The sequence below is a fragment of the Gallinula chloropus genome (genome assembly GCF_964237585.1).
Source record: "Gallinula chloropus genome assembly, chromosome: 3".
Classification (NCBI taxonomy): domain Eukaryota; kingdom Metazoa; phylum Chordata; class Aves; order Gruiformes; family Rallidae; genus Gallinula; species Gallinula chloropus.
In genome coordinates, this window is record NC_140087.1 from 44,415,109 (window position 1) to 44,430,625 (window position 15,517).

At 42.7% G+C, this 15,517-nt stretch overlaps 1 protein-coding gene across 1 annotated transcript in view; it reads left to right on the forward strand.

The window, feature by feature from the left end:
* Positions 1–5,749: 5,749 nt before the first annotated feature.
* CHRM3 (cholinergic receptor muscarinic 3) overlaps positions 5,750–15,517 on the forward strand; it is a 265,164-nt gene continuing 255,396 nt past the window's right edge. The window contains exon 1 of the mRNA XM_084261901.1: positions 5,750–5,847. The gene's annotated coding sequence lies outside the window, so the exon portion shown is untranslated. The remainder of the gene's footprint in view (positions 5,848–15,517) is intronic.

A 15,517-nucleotide genomic window follows, 5' to 3' on the forward strand; every position in this document is an offset into this window, starting at 1 on the left:
CTGTTCCCTCTGCTTCTTTTTCCTTGTCTCTTCTTTTGACCCTGAACAACAACGAAGGACAGAAGCTAAGGTCTCTGTGGGGATATGGGTCTCATCATGAGAAAAAGGTCCACATGGCAGAATTTCTGTAGTTCAGGAAACGAGTAGTAGTGCAAAAGTGTCATGGACAATAAAAAGTAGAGGAGAAAGAAACCCAACAAATATATGAAAAAGGAAACACTGGATGCTGATGTGGAGCTGTTGGACTCCATGCAGAGCTAGCCCCTATATTAGTTGTGTTTTCATGACATAGCCTGGTGGAGGACAGCAATTCTTGTGTGTCATTCTCTGCAGGCCCGTGGGCTGCCACGGATTTTCACCCTTCCTGCTCTGCAGCCCAACGACCCCTCTGAGCCCCAGGGTCCCTTCACTTTCCCTTCACGTATCCTGCACAGTGTGTCTTGCCCAGGCTGAGCTGGGGCATCCTTAGGAATCTGTAGCCAAAGCACAGAAAGAGGTAGAAACTTAAAACAAGCAAAAACATGGGAAATTGTAACACTGAAAATGGGCTATGGAAAATCTGGTTTGAAAGGGAAGATCTGATGCTACAGGGAGCATTAAAAGGTGCCAGCGGAGGAAGGCAGTAATACAAATTGTTCTATAACATTTAGAAAGAGAACTTCATTTCTTTTTACCTCATTGTTAGTTCTGCTGTTGATATTGCATTAATTTCAAAATTTAGGAATAATGACATTAAATTTACAAAGGTCTTGAAAGGATAAACTAATGTTTTTGGAAGTGATCTTCATTATTTGAAATCAAAGTATTCTAAAACTCAAACTGTTACGTTACCAAATGCTGGGAACTTGAATTTCAGTCTTGATTAAACTTTTTATATAGACAAGGCTCCTTCTGGACACACTTTTCTGCGTGCATATGTTTTTCTCACATATAAAGTGTCAGATTTTATATCCAATGATGGTTGAAACTATCAATTTGGAAAATTGTGAACCATTGGACATTCTCTGAACCTGTTATGAAACACGAATGAAACCATATTCTTTATATGTATTAAGCCATAGAAAAATGAAGAATTTGTATCTCTCTATTTCAGATCTGTTTAGTAGTTGGTCTTAGTGACAACCTTGATCATCAGCTATTAACATGATTTTGATTTTTTTGTAGTACTAGGATCACCCAGCTTTATGGAGTGGGTGTATGGTTTGCACTGATTTACACGATGGAAAATCAGATAAAATGAAGCATGTCTAGATTGTGCCAGACTAACTTGATCCCTTTTTTTTAGACAAGATAAATACTTTTCTTGACAAGGGTAACTCTGCAGACTTAATCTATCTGGAGCTCAGTAAAGCTTTTGGCACAGTGACACATGGGGAATTGTTAGTTAAGCTGAAGAGGATGAGGATTAGAAGAAGAATGTCAATAGAGTAAAACAAGGGCCAAGGCAGAGACAATGAGGTGTGCTGTGCTGACAAACCATCAGGCTAGATGGACACTGCTGGTGAAATTCCTCGGGGAGCAGAAGTTACTCAGCCTTGGCCAAAGGGAGGATCTGCCAGCTGAGGCTGTTGGTGAGATGATGTCCAGAGGTGCTGTCAATGCTGACTGACAAGTACCTAGTGATCAGAAAAAAACCATGGAGTGACCATAAGGTCAAGGGAAGTTATAATGTGAGAAAAAATAGGATAATGTATGTAGGAGGTAAGTACAGGAGTTTCTGCCATGAGCTGAGGACTATCACCAGGAAACAGAAAAAGCAAAAGAGTAACTAGTTGGTACTATTTGGCCAGAGGGTAACTACTGGCCAGCAATGGCAAAAGAGGCAAGATGAACAGCAGCTTACACTCCAGGGCATTCTCATCACTTCTGAGCTCTTTCTAACTGGTCATATTTAGTACATCTAAAACTGGTATATAATTTCAAAAATAAAAATAATATACAAGCGTAGCTTGGATGCAGCAGAAGAGGAAGGATACGTTACAAAACAAGACTAGGAAAGCACAGGTTTAGCTTTGCAAAACTATGGAGGTGGCTTTATAAAGATCTTAAAACACAGGAGAGCCGTGATCTAGCTTGAGTCAAGGCCAGTCTTGCCAGGAAAGACAAATGAGTGTAAGGTATTCAGAAATAAATTGAGGCTTAAAATTAGAAGTTCCTAACTATTGCAGACATGCGGTTCTGCTGTTTCAGAGGAGCAAAATGGAAGGGAACAAAAAAAGTAAAAGATAATCATCTGAACTTCTGAATGAAACTGTGTGATTACTGATTCCATGTGATGAATGACACCATGAATGAGGAAGTGGTGTTGCCCAAGAAGGTCCTTCAAGGATAACTTCAAGGAGTGTTTGACACATAACTGAGTTGATTTCCTAACAAGCTTCTTTGGATCTTACCTGAAAATACACAACCCCAGAGCATCCAGAGGGCAACTGCACAGACTCTGGGAACAGCAGCAGCATGCACAGGATGCCAAGGAGGTGGAATCAGCATCAGCAAAGATGAAGCTGAAAATTCAGTGGTTCCTCAATGTGTACCAAAAAAGTGTATGTGGTGCATCAGCTTGTCCAGTTGTCCCACCACATGGTCCTCACCGTTCTTCGAGCACTGTTCTCTGCAAGGGCTGACATGCTTGTGTTCACTTGGTCTTGCTCCTCCAGGGCATCCCCACATGGCAGTTAAGTTCTGTGTTGTTCAGAGAGAGGAGAAATAAATCAAGACATTAAGAGATGTAGAATTTTGATGCCAGATTTGCTTCTTATTCCCATAGATACTTCACAAAAGATAATCAAGTAACATGCCCTAGTTAAAGAAAACAAATCTAATCAATTTTCACCTCTGTCCCTTTTTAGAGAACATCTTGTAAAGACCCACATTATACCTCTGAGCTGTACGGTGTAGGTTTGTTTGAATCTCTGGTCTCTGCTCAGCCAAAGATCTTGCTAAAGTCAATGGATATGTTTTTGTAAAGAGCATTATTTAGCGATGTCACTGCAAAATTTATGGGCCTACCTTAGGCTTCCCTAAACAGTTCCTTGACTGTCTTGACACTTACTTCTTTATACAAGACATTATCCAATATGTGTTTTCTAGGATCATTGATTTTAATGTGTATACGCTTGCTTTAAAGGCTCATTTTGCATGACTCAAGGTTAAATATATTCATGTTACACAGTCGTACTAGGCAACTGGGCCCTGATTTATAAAGTATTGATATGTGTCTTAAAGCAAGGCAAACTCAAAGCCAAGCTGATCTCAGCTTCATTTGGATCTCAAAACCCCCCATATTTTCTAAAATCCATTCTGCGTTACACAGATGATTTTTGCTACAACCTCAGAAATTAATGAGGTTACACTAGATACAAACCTATCTGCTTTTTGACCCTGGTCTAATCATACCATGACTTATGATTTGGGATTCCTCCTCCCACCCACCGCCCCCGCCATGTGAATGGTACATGTGTTAGTGTTTTATCTACCTCAACATCAGATCATTTCGCTGCATTTTGTGTGCTTGCAACTGGGAAGTGCTTAAGCAAATGTAACAGCTGATACAAGAGACAAAGGGGAAATGACGGTCGAATTACCTAGGAATTCTTTTTCAGCTCCAGCTTCAATGGCATAAGAAGAAATGCACTATTTCTAATATAATCTTAAAAAAACCCAGGGGGGTGCATCCTTTGCCCTCCTCTCCGACACGCAGGGGTGCTGAGCTCTTGGCAGCACAGGTACAGAAACTCCAAGGACAACCCACGCCCCGAAGGGTCACCTGAGAGGACTCAGTCACGGGGACTCTCAGCTGCTCTGAAACCCCAGGTAGTGTTACACGGCATAGTGTTATTTCTGATGCTATTTTTAGATGCAAGGTAAACGGAAAAGCATAGATGGGCAGTAAAGCAAACGTATGCAGAGCTCAAGAACAGAGGAATCTCTGCACACTAAAAGGTCCTGATTTTCTATGTGCAAGAATTTTTCTTTTCTTTTTCATCCCACAGGTATTTTTAGGGCACTATGAATTACTCATTGAATTTATCAAAGAGCAAGTTCCTAATTTGTTTTTTTAAAATTCAGTATCCAAAATTTTACATAGTCTTTCACGGGCTGTGGTCACCACTACTTGTCACTAAGGGTTACACAGCCTGTTCTCTGGAGGTTATGGTGTCAGGTTGTCTGATGAGTGTGACTGTAGCACATGGCTGGCACTGGAGGAGTGCAAAGGGTGGAGACGAGCCCCGCTTCAGTAGCAGAGGAAGGATCTCTAGCAAGCATGTAATCCTTCTTCACTGACCATGCAAGGTGCAAGATGGACCCCCAAGGTGATGGAATTTCTTCCTGAAGGTAGTGGGTAATCGAGAGAATATTATTTATAAGTTTAGTAGAGAATTAGGAGCCTGTAAAGTATGTGATGCTGTTTTAGTTATGTTTTCAGAGCACCGGTTTGTAAACTTTTGCCTTGTGTGTAACCAAGAAATACACTAGCAGGCAAACAGAACACACCCTGCTCCCTTCCTTATGCCATGGCAACTTGACGGCACAAGCAACACGGACTGCAAAAACAAGTGCTAAATTCTGAACTTTCTTGGCGTTGAAGGGTTTCAAATAAATTGCATTCATCTTTTACGGCAGAAGAATCATGGGAGTGTGAGACACCTCAGTCTGCTGTAATAATTTATCACATACATTTACAGGATCTTTTAAAATGCGAAGGATTTCCTGTGTTCTCCTGGTCCCACGTCTTTGAATTGTGTATAAGCTTACATTAATACGCTACCTCGCTTGCTGTGAGTTCATTGCATGCCCTGATTAGCTGAAGGGGGAGAGTATTTTAAGAAGGTCTCTTGCAAGATTGCTAGCACTGAATCAGTAGCACCGTAATATGTGTCGCGGAGCTATATGATGTGGCTTGATGTTACATGCTCCATTGAGAAGCATATTTAATATGCAACGGAAAATTATTTACCTTCCACAAGCAGGACCACAATTTTCAGTCAACAGCTGCTCATATGTCTCAATTAAACCCGATCAAAACATATACCAGAAAAGTAAAAGACAAGAAAAAGAAGAAAGAAGAGACCTTCGCAGACTAATGGAAGACTTCCCCACGTAATCTGATTGTCTGTGAGTCATTTCTACTTCGCAGGCACTTTGCACGGGCAGGGGAGGCTTTTGGCAAACCTCTGTTTCGACCTCCCCGCAGCCCAAGGCAGGGGCCGCGGGCAGACCCCCGCCCGCTCATCCCCGCCCGCCCGCGCTCCGCCACCCTCCCCAGCGTCCCACCGGCTCTCAGGGCCTCCGCCGGCCGCCGAGCCACCCGGCATCGCGCCTCGGAGGTGCCGCCCGGTGGCCGCAGCTCGCCCGCCCCGCCGCCGTCGCCGTCGCCGCCGGGCTCCCCGCGGGGCGGCCCTGGGGTCACCCGGGCCGGGGGTGGCAGGCGGGAGGGGCGGGGCGGGGCCGGGCCCCGTGAGGTCAGCGGCGAGCGGGCCAATGAGCGGTGCGGCGTGGCGCGGCGGGCGGCGGAGCCAGGGTGCCCCTCGTGCGGCGGCTGCATGGGGAGGGCGGTGGCGGCGGCGGCGGCGCGGGGCGGTCCGGTCCGGCGGTGGGCGAAGGGTCCCGGCGCGCCCCCGCCCATCCAGGGGGCGAGACTGAAGGAGGCGGTGCCGCTGCCCGGGCACAGGTGCGGCGGCGGTAGCAGCGCGGGCGGGTGCGGAGCGCCCTCCTCCCGGCGGCGCCCGGCGGGGGATGTGCCGGCCGCCGGGGGCGCGCCGCCGCCCGTGGGAAGCGCGCTCCTAACGCCACCTGGGCGCCGCGGGGAGCGCTCGGCGCGGAGCGGGGTCACCGGGAACCGGGCAGGTAGGAAGGGTAAACGCAGGTTGGGGAGGGTCTGAGGGGCTTTGTTTGATTTTTCTCTCTCGTGTGCGAGGGTGCCGGTGGCGAGGACGGGTATACGGGGCCGCCCGGACGGCAGCGCAGCGGGGCTCGCTGGCGGGGAAAGTTGTGGGAACGGTCCCTGCTGCGGGGCGGAGTGAGGGGCCGCGGGAACCCCCTGCTTGCTGCTCCCCATCCGCCCGGGGCGGGGGACTGCGCTTGGGGCGGCGGCAGCAGCGACGGCCGCCGGGGGGCTCCGCGGACTGTGGCGGGGCTGCCCTCTTCCCCGCAGGGCTCGCAGCAGCGGTCGCTTCAGAGGGCTGCTGCGCCCATTGAACAGCGAGGTGGGCTGCCGGCCGCCCCGCCGCGGACGCCCGCGGGCTTGCCCCTCCGGTGGGACCGGGATCCGCGGCCACGCAGCACGGGCGTCCCGTCCTGCGGCGGCTCGCCCCGGGAGCCTTGGAGAGCCCTGGAGCATGGCTCGACGTGCCGCCGGCTGCCGGGGTTGTCCCGCTGGGGCAATGCGTGAGTGCGCAGCGGTGCGCGCTCCCCCTCCCCGTCCCCTTGCCCCCGAGCACTGTGCGCGGTATCTTCTCCTTTCTGGATCGACGAGGTTCCTCGGGCTTTCGTGCAGCTGGAGTTTGGGAAGGCATCAGTGGGCAGGGTGCGCGCTGCCGATGCACCCGCACGAGTGCCTGAAGCAGAACACAAGTATTTGCTTGAAACCATTCCTTTTGCCATATTCCCTTCGCTGTGTAAGTCTCGGGGCAGAGAAACCCAGATGGGCTCATGTGTGCACGGCTACAGATCTGCTCCCGTGGGTTTCTTACAGCTTAACAGGGTTCTGGTAGTCTGGGACTACTTTTGGGCAAATGCAAATCCCAGCAAATATCGCTGCTGACCATATATAGAAGTAGTCACAGTCTGAAGAACTGTAACTTCAAAAGTACTGACATGCATCAAGAAACTTTAAAAAGATAACAAAACCAAAAAAAAAGCCCCAACAGAAGCTGGGATGTATCCTGAGGATGTTTTTTGCCCAACCAATATATTTTGCTGTTTACTTACTGCACTGTGACTGAAACGTTTGTACTTTTACAAAATTTTATTTACAACCAATACACCTCAAAGTCAGTGAATGACATATTGATTTTATTACGTCTGCTTCTGTGTGTTTAATCTGACAGTGGTTGCTTTACTTACTTGTGTCGGACCAGGACTGCAGTGGGTAACGCTGCTTTTTGCAGAATGGAAGCCTGGTTGGGTGGCTTTCAGAATTGTGCTTCAGCATGGAAGCGAGCTGGTCACTCGTATACGGCAGCAATTCTCGGTGGCATGGAAGAAATATTGCAGGGTTTACTGATATTCTGTGTCCTAGAAAGTTTTCGTGTTTTCAGTAGGGTTTTTGGTTTTGGTTTTAATTTTTCTTTATTTTTTAACAGTTCTACTATTATTCGAAGCTTTTACATGCACATTATTGCCCTTTAGAGCAATGCGAAGATTACATTTTCTAGTGCAGAATCCCATTTGAAGTATTGTGGCTTTAGTTTGGTGCTGTGTGCGTGTTAATAAGGTAACTTCAAGTAAACCCATTCTTCTTCCCTAAAGCTGAACTGAAGCACTGAAAGCCGTTCTCTTGGACTGTTTTGGGTATAGCAGTTTTGCTGGATTTTAGTAGCAAAACTGTGAAGTAGTCCAGGGATAATCTAGTATGAAATTCACCTGACTTGCTGCCAGCTATATCAAAACAGGTCGCAAGTTTTCTTCTACCAGCTGCACTCTGCCACCAAACCCAGAAATTCAGATTCGTGTTTTTTCACATTTCACTCTCAAGAAACTTACTACAGAAACTGTTGTGAGGTGCAAATTCATGTAACTTTAAAGTAGTTGTATAGTAACTTTCTGGAGGCAGACAGACAGTTGCATGCTTTATATCATGTAGCTGTACACGTACCATTAATTTCTCTGTTACTGAAAGAAACTTACATTTTATCTTACTTGTATTAATATAGTCTCTATCCAACAATTTACTGATATATTTTAGAGTAGCATTCTCAGAAGTAGGTTTTCATGGTGAAAACCAGACGTGACCGTCTGAAATATCACAAACACAGCACTCAATGGTGTCTTAAATTACAGTTCTAAGAATTAGTGTTAAGGATTAAAATGCTTGGTTAATTTGTAAGCCGGTCTAAAAAAATGACACACTTAATGACACTTTTGATTCTAAGGCTATAGTTGCTGCTTTAAAACTATCCAACTTCTCTTTCTTGCATTAGTAGTTGGATTTTTCTCTTAGGGCTATGAATATTATCAGGATCAAATCACAAAATGCTAAAGAAAAATCTTGCTATGACTGAGGTGGAATTTTCTTCTATATAAATACTACAAAGTCATGGTTCTTATGTTCATACCTTCCTTCCTCAGTCTTGATTTTTAGCAGGCAGAAAGCCCAAATGCATGCTTTGTGCTGGCAATTACTGTGCTCGCATGGTGTTACGTGACTCAGAGGGGAAGGGGGCAGAAGGTGCTTGACACTAGAAGAAAGTTTGAAGTGATCTGGCTCACCTTATGTAATTTTGGCCATTATCTTATTATGGCTTGTTTGCCATTAAGAAGAGGTGGTGCTCTGAGCAGGAGACAAAGTATTTGGGAGATATTTGAAGGCAATGAAAGCTCTGCTCTGTGCATGTAAATGCATGGTTGCAGAGTTTAGTGTGTAGCATGATATAACTGTTTACTAATACTATTAGTATCCGTTATTGCAGTGGCAGCTTTTCATTTAATGAAGACACATAATTAGGCTTTAAAACAAGTAGCAGTATGTCTTAAGAATATGTGGGGGAGGATATGCAATGCCATCTCTGGTATTACCAATATCCTCAGCTATTTTTAAGTACCTTAGTTTGTGACTGTGTATCAGATGTTTAAATGGGTCTGTAAGCTTGTAATGAAGAGAGAGAGGCTGGTCACACTGAAAGTAGTCTGTTTTGTAAAGTCATACATCCTCCATGACTTCAGTCTGTCTTCAGTAGAAGAGTGTCAGTTCTGCTACACTGCATGGCTGCTGTAATGTGGGAAACTGTCAGTCAGAGGTGCTGGGAGTCTGTGTATTGACTACAGCACTAGACACACATTGTAGAATATTCACTGGGATATGTTCCTGATGGTGTTGGGGTGCAAACCAGAATAAATTTAGTATAAGTCTGACCTGCCGTGTATGGATTGGGACTTCATGCTCAGGAGTGGTTTATGGCTTATTTTTGTTTTCGGAGTATGCTGCAACACTTTCTACTCCTTGTGGCCTGGTTGAACACAACCTTCTGCATGCAAGCCTGGCTAGGAGATTCAGTGAGGGCAAGGAAAAGCCATACTAATTATAAATTGTGAAATTATTGTGTGTAAAATATGAGAGGATGGAATATTAACCCTCTAACCTATTCTGAGTATGTGGGTTTATGGTGGAAAGGAAGGTAGGATTAAGTGGATTTCTCCATGAAATGTTTGCAAACTGAAGGCAAGTTCTTTTCTATGGTTCAAAAACATTTTGGAAAAACAAGCAATGCAGTTTATATTACAAATGATAAATACTCAGTTGCTGAAATAAAAGCTAGAGTCATTTTGATACTTCTGTAAATTAATCTTGATGGTGATAGTTACAGAGAAATATTTAATAATATAGCCACAGTATGGATTATGGGAAGATGTTTTCCTGGATGATGTTTGAAAATGCAGCACTTGTTTCCCATGCTTTCTTCCTAAAGTTGGAGCAAATAAAGCTCTGTTTAATTCAGAAAACTTTCTTGCAAGCAAATTCAGAATTTTGTTCGTTTAGCCAGGTGCAATACAGCAGTATGGGCACAGTGTCCCATGCAGACCAATAACCTGATAATTTACCTGCCCTCTGTTGTGAGCATCAGTATTGATCTCCAGGAAGTTGTTGCTGCTCTGCCAGTTTGTAGCACGTTCTCGTCTGGATAGTGGAAGTGACTGAGGGATTCAGAGTTGTCCAGTTACATTCAACAGTTGATGGAACTGTGCTCTAGAATGAGTATTTCTGATTTTTTTTTTTTTCTTTCCACCTCTGAATGAGAAGGCAGTGTGGTGAAGTGTAAGGGTAATCTCCTACCATGTGGGTATGGTAACTTGTCCTTCTGCTTCCCCAGTATATCCTCGCGGAAAAAGATGAACTTGACACTCAAAGTCAGAGGTTTCTCTCTGATTTATGAATTCATAGAGGATTGAGAAATTTGAGGGACAAGAGATTAAAAAAAAGAAAACCATGCTTGGAATTTGTGACATACCTCTGTTGATGTTCCTCACTTCTGATAAAGAAAACATTCTATCTTGATGCCTGTGGCTAGTTAAGGTGCTTTGCGCGATGCTGTTTGCCTCCTTAACTCTAGCTGAATGAAAACCGTTTGTCCATTGGCAGCATTATACGTACTGGAGCTGGGTGCTGGGGGCTCTTTATGGGCCTTAGAGCTCCATGTGAGGTGGAAAGGGAACTCTTTCCAGGTCAAGTCTACAGAGTTTTCACAGTGCACATTGTCCTGCAGCCTTCTTACTCCTTACCTAAGCAGGAGTAAGCCTCTGCAGCATCTAGGATAAATGGTGCTCAATAAATCTTTCCAACGTTATGGCAGGAAGGTCTGTTGTACCATCTGTAGCATCCAAAGGAAATAACCCTGACAGTTTTTTGGGGGGGAGCGATGTATCATCCACAAGGATTTATAAAATAGTTTTGAGGGGCAATCTGCCACTAGCCTACAACTCCATCATTTCATTATGAAGTAAGTAAATTTATTGAGTTCACTAATTAAGTGGACTTCTAGCAACACAAAATACATTAAGGCTGTCAAATAATACTTAAAAAAATCTAAATACATACTGAAGAAGCAGGATATTTCACTTCCTTCTGCCTTTTATTATAATGTCATAGAGAGTCACAGTGTTAATTTGTATGAACCACGCTTTTGGTTTTGTATGACTTGGAAAACACTGCTGGCTTGATGGCTATTACTCAGGAATGAGAGCAAGCCACATATTTGCATTCACTAAAAATGCAAAAGAAAGGTCTCTGCAAAACACAGTGTCAAGTCTGTAGACAAAAGTACTTGGTTTCCCTTCCTTCTACTTGATGTAGAGAAGCTTGTCCCACTTGATGCCATTATGTATGAAAGCAGACACATCCTGTCCCTCTTGCAGGGCTTCCTGAAACACAGCAGAGGCTGGGTCCATCTTGGGGTATTACAGCAGTGAGACTCATGCTGCACTTACTGAGGCATGAATACCCATTATGTGTGTAGAATTTGGTTATGTGAAAGGTTTGGGTCTGTCTGCAAGCTGAATATTGGTCACCCTGGCAAAACTTTACTGCTTTTTTTTTTTTTTTTTAGCTTTTTTTTTTTTTTTTTTTTTTGGCCAGGAGCCTTTTAGCATGCTCTCATGTTTCTCTAGTAAAAATTAATAGTACTAATTGCCACTTCTTTTATCATTAATTTCTGAATCAACACAAAGTATTGCTATAGCAACAAATCCTTTCCAACTTCACTGCAGACAATTAGTAGGATAATTCAATCTCAATATGTAATAACCACAATAGTAAGAACTATTCAAAGGATTAAGGAACTTTCTTTTAAAAAGAAGGGGTGTAATGCAGATATTCAAAACTGTCATGGAAGAACAGAACTTGAAAATTTTAAGTTATCTTTTCATTAATCATCTCCAAGTGCTGTACAAAGGTGCATACTTGCTTCTAACAAAATAATTACAGCACACCGTGTCTTCTCAGAGATAAAATACATCACCCAGTGGAATGCTCTGAAGATTTTTATCTCTGATAATGATGTTTGACTGCAAACTGCTACATCTTCCCTCAAAGGATGGCGGCTCTTCAGCCTTGACAGTGGATGTACAGGAAAACCCTAGGTAGGTTTCAGGATTAGCGAGACATCAAACAATTCAAATCTATGAAGTCAGAATTAGATAGTGCTTTATCCCTACTTTTTCACCAGCTGAAGCATCCTTCTCTCTTTCATTGACTTGGATTGCTATTTGTATTTTACCTTGTCATCTCTCTTGATAACAGTGAGAGATTGGAAATTTCGCATATATACACACACAAAAATCTGGAGATATAAGGGACGTGGAAGTGACAGCTACCTGAGGAACAGTGGAATAAAATGGAGCTGTCTCAAGGCTACAAGTCAATGATTGGTGTTATTGTCTGTGATAGGCTTTGATGTAGTGCAGGTTTATACATTTTTAGGAGGATCTCAGTTTCTGAAGAAGTTGATTGCAGTGGAGGAAGGCTATGAGAAGGGAGCATAAGGACAAGTGAAGGGTAAGAACAAGAAAACTGTAAATTAAAAGAACAAAGGAGTTAGTCAAAGGAGAAGTAGTGCATGTAGGAGGTAGGTAGGTCTGAAGGGAGGCCAGCAGCCTCTGGCTCTTGTGTATATAGTGTATATACAGGACAAAGGAAAGAAGAAGGGGGAGGATAATAGACCCCCAAAACCGGAGCAACACAACTCCACATACTGAGGGAATAATGTGCCTATGCCAGAGATTGTGGGAAGGATGTGCCAGATTCCTGGGGAGGTGGGGATGCTTTCTGGAATCTTGGTTTGCCTCATGCTGTCCATGGCTTCTTCATAACTGTGCTTCACTGGATGTCAATGCTGGCTCTTCTGTGCAGTATTATATGTAGTGCCCCCACCACCCACCAGACCATCTTTGGTTCCCCTGGCCACACTGTTAACCTTGCAAATAATAATCAGTAGAAGGCAAATATTAAAAATGCAGTTGTATACACAGCCAAAACTGCATTTTTCTCTTGACAGAACACGTCTTCTTGGAGAACCCTTTGGAACTCCTTACATAATGTCAAAGTTATAATTTTCAAGCAGTCAAAATTTTAAGTGTCTCTTAAAGGTGTATCTCTTGGTTGTACCTTTTGTTAGCATAATGATCTTGCTTTAAATGGGAAATCCTAAAGAAAATTATGTAATTAAAGCTATAAGAGCATTGTGAAAACCTAGAGTGAAAAAATGAAGAGTATATCTTACTTTCAGGATGCTTGGAAGGCAAATGATCCCTAGTATATTTATGTATGTAAATATTTTTCTCTGTAATACCTATTGCAAAAAACATTTCCTAATAAATAGAGAATGAGCAAAGTTACTTTAACCAAGTGTTTCTTCAGGAGCACTGAAAAAATGAAGAATTGAACATCAATCCTGGGTATGGAGCAGCTGAGATAAATTCAGGGAGGTTTAAATCTGGTAAGAAACCTTGATGGGGTATAGAGTTGTTTATTTCAAATTTATTTGTTTGTATACTTCTTCTAGTTTATTGTTTTATATAAACTTACCTTGGCTTTCTTGTGGAAAGAGATGGGAATGATCACCCTTAGTAGAAAGCACATAGGTTTTCTTTGGAAGACAGAAAAAAATGATCTCTAGTGGCTGGATGCAGTGCAAAAAATCTAACAAAGAATCAGTTTAGAACAAATGCTGTTGAAAGAAAAAGGTCTACATTGAAGCAGACAGTTGAATGGACTAGCCGTCAAATGTGTGTGGAAGAGGAGCTTTCAGGACTACAACTCTAGGGATAAAGGGCTGCACTGGAAAAAATAGTTGCTAAAAATGTTGTACAATGCAAAGGGAACTAATATAGATGGAAAAGCAATGAGAATAATTTGTAGCTCTATTTCTGGGAACAGCAATTCAGTAGCTACTGGCTAGTGATGACGTGGTAACAGATGTATTGATTCTCCTTTTCTGTGGTCTTAAACTGCAGTGTGCTGAGAGAGTATATCAAAAAAACTGAAGACAGTGTTTGACTTACCTATGACTGTCTGTCAACAGAAATGTGCCTTGGATCGTCAGACTTTCTTCTTTTCACTGAAATAGCATAATGCCTCCAAGATTTCCACATAAAAATACGAGTGACCGTTACTTTTCCTCCTGTTCCATATTTCCATTCGGAAAATTCAGTTTTGTGAAAGCAGGTACATGGAAGGCAAGGATACTTGTGAAGACAAACTGTACTTTTCAGAAGAAGCAGACGGTGTTTATACTGTTCACTACTGAGTCAGTAATTTTCATTCTCACTCAACTCAATGAAAGCTATGTTTGTTTGCTAAAGGGAATGCTAAAGAGGCAAAAATGTGCAAGCAAGATTGAAAAAAGGTTTGTAAAAATAGCAGTAGGTTTGTTCATCCTTGATAAACGGTAGGAGATTTTTTTTTTTTTTTAAGCAAAGTGGGTTTAATACATAGAAACCTTTCAGCCTTTAAAGAGTGCCTTGGACATAATCACTTCCTGCTGCGCTGTCTAGAAAGTTCTAATTTTCTTTTGCAGTTACGATAGCTTGAACACTTCCAGCTTGAGCTGGATCTTAGGGATAGAACTTAACTAAGTTACAAATCTATGAATTTGGACACAAATCTGCTGTGATTCTTTCTTTAATTGTTTGGGTACTGATGAGGGTTTTTTTTTTGTGCTGATAACAGAGGTTTAGGTTCATACCCTGTGATCAAAGATCTCAGACATTTATTTTATTTGTAAAAAAATCATGAAAGTAGTAATTCCAAACTAATTTTCATTGCTATAATTGCGAAGGTCATATTTTATAGACTATGTTTCTCATAAGCACAACCCAAGTGATCCATCATTGAAGGTGTGTTTTTAAAAGCGATGAAGAGTTTTAAAGCTATTTACCTTTCCATCCAGCTTGGGGAAGAAAAATGTCATTTTTCATAGTCACTTGTGCATTCAGTGTGATGCATTGCCATCCGTGAATAAAATAGCGAGACCGAATATGTAGCGTGATTCTTTCTAGTGTGTGTTAGTCTGATCCCCTGCCTCTTACCCAGATAACAATGTTAAGCTGAAAACTTCAAATCATGTATTATGGAAAGACTTTCTTCTCAGGAATGCGAAGCAAGCGTGGATTTAGTTTTATAGATTTGTACTAAACACTTTCTGGAATTAGCTTGGAGAAAACCAATAGATGTAGGACTCTCAGCCACTCTTTTCAGTAAGCATGTGTTTAGTGCGCTGTCCAGAGATGTGGTTCAGCAAATAGGTACTTGATGTGCAGAACCTTTGTGAAGCGTTACATACTCGAGATTTTCAGGGCACTTGTGAACAAACCTGTTGCTAATGTAAGCTGCCAGAAGCAGCTCTCAAACTATGGGCATGGTAAAATCAAACTTTTAAATGTCTAAAACAGAAGAATGAGGATTATGTGACTCTTGTAGGCTGACAGCAATGATCAGGAAAGCCATTAGGGTCTGGGGTATAGCTGAAGTGTTGAGGTCTAAAATAGCAGGTATGACCTCAACTCAGCTTCATTTGAAAGAAAATAATAATACAAAAGGCAATTTTTTATTTCCCACAACATTAGCACACATGCACAATTTTAACTTGCCATTACATTTGCAATTTAAGAAAATGGAGGTTCAGACATAAATCATATCTTTATCTGTGCCAGATCTTATAAACTTGATAGGTAGGTTGGTTGATCTGTTTCTAGGAATAACGTGTTTATTGTACAACAGCTGTGCATACCGTTGCTCTTCTGTTTCTCTTAAATTTAATTGTAGTTACTGTTTTTTAGCTGATATGGAGAGCAAAGCTTCCTTAAA